Source organism: Trachemys scripta, chromosome 3, assembly GCF_013100865.1.
Source record: "Trachemys scripta elegans isolate TJP31775 chromosome 3, CAS_Tse_1.0, whole genome shotgun sequence".
NCBI classification, from domain to species: domain Eukaryota; kingdom Metazoa; phylum Chordata; order Testudines; family Emydidae; genus Trachemys; species Trachemys scripta.
In genome coordinates, this window is record NC_048300.1 from 21,145,614 (window position 1) to 21,155,860 (window position 10,247).

Here is a 10,247-nt window from a genome sequence, read left to right on the forward strand (position 1 = left end):
AACAAACAATATAAAAATGTAATTTAAAAAAGTAAATAATGTCATTCCCCATGATAATTTTTTAATTGGAAAGACCCTAAATATGTGACTGTCTCAGTGGCTGAGGTTAAAATAATTGAACCTAATATGAAAAAGAAAATCAGAGAAATACTGGAAGGCTAACAAGGCATAGTTAGTTTCTAAAATCCTTATAGTAAATCTGAACACCACCCATTGCTTGGTATTGAAAATCACATTAAATTATGCTTAAAATATAATTATAAATATGTAGTACTGTAGCATATTAAAATCAACCAATGCCTGATCTACTTTTATGGAAACATCAGTTAGGATAAGACATCACTTATACCTCTATTTTAATAGCCTAAAGGATAGTTCAGTATTAGCAAAAGTACTGTATGTAATCACGTGATATACTGGATCTTTTCTTTGACTTACCATGGCCACACAGTTCAACCATAATAGGTCAGTAGGCACTGCAGGATTTAATGTGATATTTTTTTCCTCCAACCAATCATTAAAATCAAATGTGGCATTTTTTTTTTTGAAAACTTTGCAGTAATAATATATATATATATATATATACACACACACACACACACATATATATATATAGGGTCAACTTACTGGCAAGCTGCATTTTGAAAGATGGCTTAAATTTTCCAGCACATTCAACTTCTGTGACATGTAGGTTAAAGAGTTTTTTTCCAGAGTAGTATATGGCAGTGACCATTTCCATGTGCTGTCTGTGATTTGAAGGAAAATGAACAGAAGTGTAGGGCATGATTAATGAAGCAAGAGCCTAGCGGAAGGGATTTGTAGTCTTCAGAGATCTGAAGCCATGCTAAATCACCAAATATGGAGTAACACTTGTGTGATGTAACATCGTATTTACATATTGAACTGCTCTGTTTAAAAGACAAAACACAGTATCTGTCAAGCAAGAATTAAAACCACACTTCTTGCCACGGTCTCCAATAGGCCATTCAGTCTAAGATACAACCACACTGAGGAGTTTAGAATTCTTTGCTTTAGTTTAGAATTCTACTATTACAGTTGTTGAGCCATGTGAGCCAAAGCCTGCCTGCTTTACTCATATAAGTAGGGTGGTTACCACTAATTAGACTCTTAGCATGAGTTAAGTGGGCAGAATTTGGCCCTAAAGGATGTAATGGTGTTGCTAATTAGAAGAATAATATGTTTTTAACTGTCCCTTGTTCTTCTAAATGGTTCAGTAAGCTAAGGACTGAATTCAGGGTTTGTACAATATACAACAGACATAAAAAAAACTAGGGACCTGATCCTGCAAACCCTTTCACGTGCACATAATCCATACTTATGCAGATAGTCTTTACTCAGAAAAGTAGTTCCATGAAAGTCAATAGGACTACTCACAGAAGTAAAGATTATTCTTGTAAGGAAGGACTGCAAGATCCAGCTCCAGTTATTTTCATGTCTCCTGTGCAGAGAGATTTCTGTGCAATTATGTTTAAAACTGACACATACTAGAAGTCCAATACTGTCTATATTTTTTGCACATTCAAAACTCCAGCTGGAATCAATGGGAGTTTTGGGTATGCAAGGAATGTAAGATCAGCTTCTAATTGTTTTCAGAGGAAAAATATATACAAGCTCTCCAGTGGGTGCACAAGTGATATGACTCAGGTGAGGTAAAGCTTTCATGCATGGATAATTATGAGCTCTTATACTGTTCTTTTAATTTTTATTTAATAAAATTTTTATTAATAATGTTTCTACACTGGAATTAGTTAAGCAAGAGACAGTTTTGTCATATCACAAAGTAATATGTCAATAGCTGGAATTATCACACCAATGAATTCCCAGTGTCCGGCAGTGAAATTAACAGTCAGGGTCATTGAATAAGTTGTGGAGTTCAGGTATTTTGGGAGTCCCTGAAGTGAATCTCAGAATAGCAGTTACTAATTCCAATATTTTATATCTGCATTCCTTTGCAAGAGTAGAAAGGAAACAATAATCATAAGAATGCAAAAGATATGGGAATATGTAATTTAAAAAATAGGGACAAATGTACAGGGCTGAATGAACCAATTCTTCATGATAAAAGTCCAGAAAATATATTTAATAACAATGTAAAAATGCAGCCAATTAAGTATTCTTCAGAAAGATGTTACTGTAGTGTTCTAAGTATCGGGGGTAGCCGTGTTAGTCTGTATCTACAAAAACAACAAGGAGTCTGGTGGCACCTTAAAGACTAACAGATTTATTTGGGCATAAGCTTTCGAGGTTTTTACCCACGAAAGCTTATGCCCAAATAAATCTGTTAGTCTTTAAGGTGCCACCAGACTCCTTGTTGTTTTTGTAGATACAGACTAACACGGCTACCCCCGATACTTAGAACACTACAGTAACATCTTTCTGAAGAATACTTAATTGGCTGCATTTTTACATTGTTATTAAATATATTTTCTGGACTTTTATCATGAAGAATTGGTTCATTCAGCCCTGTACATTTGTCCCTATTTTTTAAATTACATATTCCCATATCTTTTGCATTCTTATGATTATTGTTTCCTTTCTACTCTTGCAAAGGAATGCAGATATAAAATATTGGAATTAGTAACTGCNNNNCGAAAGCTTATGCCCAAATAAATCTGTTAGTCTTTAAGGTGCCACCAGACTCTTTGTTGTTTTTGTAGAGTTCTAGGTTAGATATATTTACAGTACTTGCTTTGTGTGTCATTCTGCAGTCAATAATTTGGTGCATTATAATAAAAGACCATCTTCTTAAGATAAGTAATGCTTAGGGATCAGTGCACCCAAATACAAGAAAGGCAATCACTCAAATGTACAGTGAAATGATGTATACTTTAACTGTCTCTAGGCCTCTCTTCACCCTAACTATTTTCCAGATAAAGGAATGGTTACAATAGTATGTGTGTACATCTACAATATGCATGCATATACATAAAATATAAATACACACATATCCATACATAGCTGTTCTGTGTATGTGTGTGTATCTCTCTCTTTTAGGCTTGATATACAATTTTGAGTGACAATCCAGTGCTATGGCAGAAATGTCATAAATTTAATGAAAATTAATAGGATATGTTGTGTGGGTCCAATGAGGCAGCTTTCATCAATATGTATGTCAAACACTCACCACCAGATACCAGCAGTCTGTGATTTGCAGTGAGTGCTACGGCAGGGGTTTAGTTATCCAGTCTCTTATTTTACAATGGAGGAAAATATTAACTGAAGTACCAAGATATCAGTGAATGTAAAACTGCTGTTCACTTATTGAAAAGGGAAAAGAAATATTTATAGTCCATTGGTGTTAGGTTTTGAGGCATGTTGAATATATAAAGCTGTATAGATTAATGAAAGATTATTTTTTTTGGGGGGGGAAGGCATTTTAACTACTACTACACTTCATATTTATCTCATTGGAATGTTACATATATTCTCATTTATAATTACCATTGTATAGCTTTGTATACTGTATGTACAAATGGAGAGAGGAAGAGGTTCACTTTGAGTGCCTTCATCTGTTTTCTCCAATCGCCAGTTAGATACAAATCCAACATAAGGAAAACAAATGTAAGGAATACCTTTCCATTGAATAATCAAATGGAAAATGAACCTAGTGTGATACTAACTGATGGACCAAGTACATTTAACTATTAGAATTCTCAGAATAGAATTTCTTTGACTTGTCTATATGCCACAGAAATTCTCTTGGTACACTATTAGCAATTACTATTGTAATTCTGTGATGCGTAAATTGCATTTCCTTATTATTATTTTATTTTGTTCTGGATAAAAATCATTAACTGATCAACTGAATAGTTAGCATTGCATCTAAACAATGAGATAGACGAAGCTTAAATTCACGAAAATGGCTAAAATTCTCACTGTAATTGTTCAATACAAAGCTTCATAGCAGATAGTAATGGACCGGACAAAATAGTTACAAGATGGAAAATTTGTGAAGGCACTATCCAAAGACTCATGATCATGAGATTCTCAGTCCTGCGTACAAGCTGTATTTGTAAATAAGACAGAGAAAGGTTGTGAACTGGCAGCTTGGATGTTTTGTCAAAGTACAATGTCAGAGAAAGTCTCTTTAAGACAAATTGTAAATAGAACTGTCACAATGATTGCATGATTGAGCTACAGAAGTGTCTTTCAATTGTTGGCATTGTCAGAGGACTTTTGAAAGCTTAATTAAACACAGTGGCCTGTATGGCTGAGAAATTTACTTCTAGGAGGGAAAAAAATGTTAAAAACATAGGCAATCCAAAAGTTGTTCAAATGTTACTCTTTCAGTGACACATAAAAGATTCAACTGTTTGTGCATTTTCCTTGTTGCCTTTTTATAAATAACAGTTTTGGAGAAGCATCCATGTGATATCAAGATCATCCCTTGTATGAGGTGGAGATTGAGTTAGTTTTTCTATTCCCTGCTGTTACAGATAGTTAATGTAAAAATAGCCTTTTATTGGAAGCACAAATATGTGTTCATTTCAAGAAACAGAAGCAGAGTGTAGAAAGTTTCCTTCTGATTCAGAATGATTATTCCAGGGAGGCATCAAAAGTATTATAATTCCTTAAATTGCCCCATTTCTTGTCTCCTGCAAATCGTATCTTTTAGTTTAGAGGACTAGAAATTTTGCATTCTTTCTTCTATTATATGTGACATTTAATTGTGAAGCTCACCATGGACTGAAATATAGCTGGATACAAAATATTTGTGGTTGAAGAGCCAGTCTAGCAAGCATTAAATTTAGCATGGATAGGAAAAAGGTGCAGATTAACATTAAATGCTACAAGCTTTGAAAATAACATATTTAATAAATGTACGCCCTATGTAGCCAGACTGAACAATAAAGACTGAAATATGGGAGCTGGGTGGTGAGGGGGAGAAAGTGGTAAGTAAGAGACCTTAACATTAGATTACAGGCGAGAAGTAGATTCTTTCCTAAAGATTTCCATAATTTTGTAATGTAAATTTAAAAGAGAAGGAAATCTTTTAGCATTACACACTTTTGTACATGCAACCCTGAGAACCTGAATTCCCTTTTTATTCAATTCAAGTAATAAAGACAATTAAGGAGACTTGAGAGACTGTCAGGCAGTGGGAATTCAATCTCCATTTGTTTGTCTGCTTGCACCGTTTATTATATAAAGAAAATTTTTGACAAAATTCACCCCAATCTCCAGTCTGCTTTTATATCCAGTAGTACCAGCTTTGTGCAATAAAAGGCATTTAACATCAAGCTGGACATTGCTTGGCACATTGCCACTTTTTTTAGCATGGGATCTAATCACTAAGGATCTTTAGTACCTTTCTGCTTGTTCAGATTTCATTTGGGTCATGGCTATGCCAGCAGTGTTGTTATTACAAGGGATTTTTATTTTTTAACGTGGTGCACATTTTCAATACAGTCCTCCATCTAGGAGGTTTTTATTGTGTGTGTCAATTTGAGGGGTATTGCTGAAGTTCATAAAATATGTCCAGATCATATCATTTAATAGATTAAGACCTGTATTGTTATTTGTAACATGGCCACAAAATTCAATGCTTTCCCCCCAGGGGAAATAAGCATATTTAATCTGAGTATACACACACATTGGACCTGATTGGGAGCAGGATTGGGCCCACTGTGGTCCATTTCAGTAAATTTATCATTGTGATTTACTACATAGTTTTAAAAACAATAGGCTAATCAATTTATCCACAAACCATATTGTTGCTGCTAAAATTGTTTTCCATCACAAAATGAATTTCTACTAAATGTAACTTGGCCTTTAAGGTCCGATTCTGCAAGTACTTGGTGTTAATTTTATGCACAGTGAGTCGTCTGACTGAAGTCAGGGCTCACATGCATAAAGCTACACATGGGCATAAATGCATGGAGGAGCAGGGCCTAAGACTGCAGCTTTTAACATACAGAGACCAAAGGCAAATCTGAAAATAAAAGTACCTTCATTATTAAAGCCAGTCTGCTTTATGCCAAACCCATATTGAAGCCTTATAAACATCATCCTGTATTTTTAATCAGTGTTAGTATGCAATGTATTCTGTATTGGGTTCACTGGAGTTTGTTTCCCAACCTTTATTGGCCAGCGGCACTCACTGTGCATTTTAAAAATATTTCAGAGAGGCTTTTGCTGTTCTTAGAGGGTTAGTAACTTGGTGCCGGTGCCTCAGCTCATTCGTCATTCTGAGATGGCATTGAGTTAAGTTGGCAAGGGAAAGGTTTGAGGTGTGGGGTGTGGTGAGGGCAGCCCTGATCCCAGCAGGGAATTTGTGTTCTTCATTTGCCTTTACAATAGGAGCACAGTTACTGTACCTTGGAGCAGCTCTCAGGTGTGAGCTCAGATGGGCGCATGTAAATGTCCTGTCAGAGGCAACACAGGAATATTAATGTTCCCATACTACCACACTATAATAAAGCTGTACACAGCAAGCTTAATATGCAGCTAGTCTGGGGAATTGTATAAAACTTAGATGGCCTAGTGTGAATGACAGCGGTGGAAAAATGTTCAATATGCCACAGATTCCATTCTTGTTTTCCTTTGATCTAAAGCAACATGAAAACATCCACTTCTTTCCCGCCTCATTTCATATAACTGATTTTCTCCTTCACCCCCCAATCTCCTCCAAACCCTCCACCCCCAAAATACACAAAGATTGCATATATGACATACAATGGAATTATTTGGAAATATATCAATAATTGGAGTATTTTCTTTTTCAAAGTATTAGCACTCATTTATTTTTACTACTCAAGATTGTTGATTTTGCTTTCCTTTTTTAAATTTCCCTATCTATACTTGATTGAAACAAAGGAAATATAATCAACATATGCAGTCAGCTGCAGTCTCCTTTACCCCGTACTGTAAAAATCAAGCCAGGCTTTAAATCCAGAGTAAATGAGTTAGTAGTCACACCAGTTTCATTTGCACATTCTTACAGGTTCACAATTTAAATGCCATTAAAATGTATATTTCTCAGCTTGGGGATATTAGAGGATTTTTAATAATGTGTTCATTTAACAGAATCAACAGCTGTCAGAACCAGTTGTAGTAAATCTATGAAACATACAAAGAAAAATACACGTTTCCTGAAACAAAACACTTGAAACAAATTGGCTGCCAAAAAGCTGTTGAGTTCTAGGTTTGCAGATAGTGCACAGAAGTGTTTCTTCTCTCTGCTCCCTCTGGAGACCCATGTGAGCTTGTCTGATGCAATTCTATTGGAAGTTTTACTTGAACAGGTTGCTGTAAAACAACACCTTTCCATATTGGATGGGTGCATATAAACCAGCCTGCGATCAGGTTTTTTGTGTTTTAATAAACATATAAAATACCAAGGTTAGTGTGATAGACACACACTCACAAATAGTAATAACTACATGAACATCAAGGAAATGATCAAGCTTGATCTTTCTGTGAAATAACTGTTGTGGGGAGGGAAGCAACTTCACTGCTAAACTGTGCCTTTACAAGTAGGCGTTGTCAGTGTGTTATTTAGGTCTGAATCAGCTTCAGTCGTTGAATTCACACTGGAATACTGAACATGTACATTGATGAAGGGTTACCTGGGGAGATTTGTCCAGTCAAAAACAATGAGTTTTTGTTTGCATCCTCCTTGTCCTCAACATAAATGCTGAACAATCATACCTACAATTTAATCTTAGCTTTAGCTAAACCACTTTTCTGATTAAAAACCTCTAAACACATAAAGAATGGAATTATTGTTAAATAACAGGGACCTGAAGAACATTGGCACTGTGTGTGTGTGTGTGTGTATCTATATCTATATATCTTAGTCTCCTTTCTTTTAATAAACTCAAGTTCTAACACATTACCCATGAGGAAACAATTTCTAATTTCTAATTTCATGTTCATCATTTGCTCAGTTGATATAGTAGGCAATGAAGTACAAAATGCAAGAAACAACCCCCCCCAAAAAAACAACTCCCGCCCCAAACCCAACCGCCCTCTCCCCTCCCCAAAAAACACCAGCAAAAATTATAGCAATTAATTTGCCATCAAATAAAATGTTATCTGGCTATACTATCAACATCACAGCTGCTGTATCAGACACTGCCATGTTGGTTTGTTGTGTATTGGCCATTGAGTTTATTTCTTCTTGGAGAAAAAATAATGATCAGATAAGGATTGCACTAAAGCCAGTTCACATAACGTGTATGATACATTTACTGCTTCGGTGTAATCAATGACTTTAGTCCATTTATTTATCAGTAATATTATTTAAAAAATTGTTTTGTTCAAAGGAAACACATTAATGTCACATACTCATTCTCTGCAAAATAGTTGTTTGTATTAAAAAAAAAGAAAAAAAGAATGTTACCTCCTGTGGAATTCTTTAAAGGCTGTAATATTTTGTAATAAACTATATATTGTCCTATGTTAAATTTGTGTTATGTTAGAAAAAAATCAATAAGGAAAAATTAAATTCTGATAAAGATAGTCTTGGATCTTTGAAAACAACTGCTGTCCTTTTAACTAAAACATTTGAGGAGCTTCAAAGAGTATGTATTTCTTCTGATCTTAGAGCAGTGTGACTGGTAGCAGGAAAAAAAATCTTATTCTACATACAAGTGGATTGCTTAACAAGTCAGCACAGACACATACTTGTTTGTACAATAGAGATAAAAATTCCTGTATAAAAATAATTCAGTTGCTGACAGCAGGTATTGTGCTAGCGCTGCCTCTTTTGTGTTGGTCGAGGGTCAGGGATCACGACTTCTGCTTTCTGTTCAGGGTAGTCTGTCACGATTGCTTGCTGAATTGTGGCAATAAGTTAATTGCTTTATTTTTAGGAAAATTTAGAGCCCTTATATGTGTTTTTACTCTTGCGTACTGTAGCTGCTCTAAAAGCAGAGAAAGAGAGAAAAAATCTAATAGGGAAACAGACTTGAAGGAAGTTTGAGATATTTGGCCTTCAGAAGCTATTTGCTTGGCAACATAGCCTTAGTTTCTAAACTTTTGTTTTTAATCTAATTCTGATTTATGCTGTCACATCCCATATCAACCCTCATTGAACTCTACTCATGTAAAGTAATGTTAGTGTCAAAGAGAATTGGTCAAAACTGGAGACCTGTGGCTGATACAGATGTTTGTTGATACAGCTTTCACATAGTACTGTATTCTATTCTTTCTAATAAATGTTAAAATGTAAAGAGTTAGTGAACAGGACACATGGAGGAGAGAAGCAAGGGAACAGGAATAGTTGTGTGTATCTTTTTGGTTCAAAAAGATTGCAGGTAAGATTAGCTATGGAAAATAGTCTAGGGAATAGAGGGGTGAGAATATAAATTATTTGAATGTTCTATAATCCTTCAAAGTCAGTTCACCTTGACGGCAAAAGACACAATCCCTGCTTCATTCATGAAACTTTTTCCTTAAAACAGCGGAGCACTTTAAATTATATGTGGCGCTTTTTAAACATAGGTGGAGAATTAAAGGCTCGATCCTGTAAATTACATTTACAACTGTTAGTAGCATTTACTGCTGTGAGCAGTCCCATTGACTTCTATGGGGCTACTCATGACAGTAAACGCTACTCTTCAGATTAAGTGTTTTCAGGATTGGGCCCTAACAGATAGGATTTTTTTTGCATTTTTGAAGTCTGATGCATGATAATCTCAGTTCCCACAATGTTGACTAACAGCAGAACAAACTTTTTGACTGTCAGCTGACATCTGCATGATCCATTCTGACTGTTAAGTGCCAAATCGACTGGATTTTCACACATCTAAAATGAACCAAGTGCCTTCATTACACATGATTTTTTTCTTCGCCTTCTTTTAAATGCACAAACTTTTTAAAATTAATACCACTGCATTTTGATGAAAATAATGTTTTGATAATACATTTGATGTTTACATGGAAGATGTGACTTGAGGGTAAAAGGCTTTTTTGGAGGGTGGCAGAAATCTTGTTAATCTGCTTTTTAGAGCAGCACACAATACTGCCTATGAGCAAGTCTGTGGTGCTTTTGATAAATTACCATGTTTAGAGATAGGTTTGGCTCTTAAGGGCTTAGTTTTATGAACAAAGTCCATAACAATGTTTTCTGCCTCTGTTTGTCTCTAGCCCCTTTGGCTTGACTTGAAGCCCTGTGTTTAGTTTAAGCTCAGTCTGGAAGATATAACAATTTTGCATTTTTTTTAAAAAAGGAAATCATAGGAAGAAAAACCCTTTTGCTTTTTGGATGAATCTTACTGATA

At 35.2% G+C, this 10,247-nt stretch overlaps 1 protein-coding gene across 3 annotated transcripts in view; it reads left to right on the plus strand.

Annotated features, from left to right (window-relative positions):
• Nucleotides 1–10,247, plus strand: part of BCL11A (BAF chromatin remodeling complex subunit BCL11A) — a 100,707-nt gene that overhangs the window by 9,052 nt on the left and 81,408 nt on the right. The gene's annotated exons all lie outside the window — the stretch shown is intronic.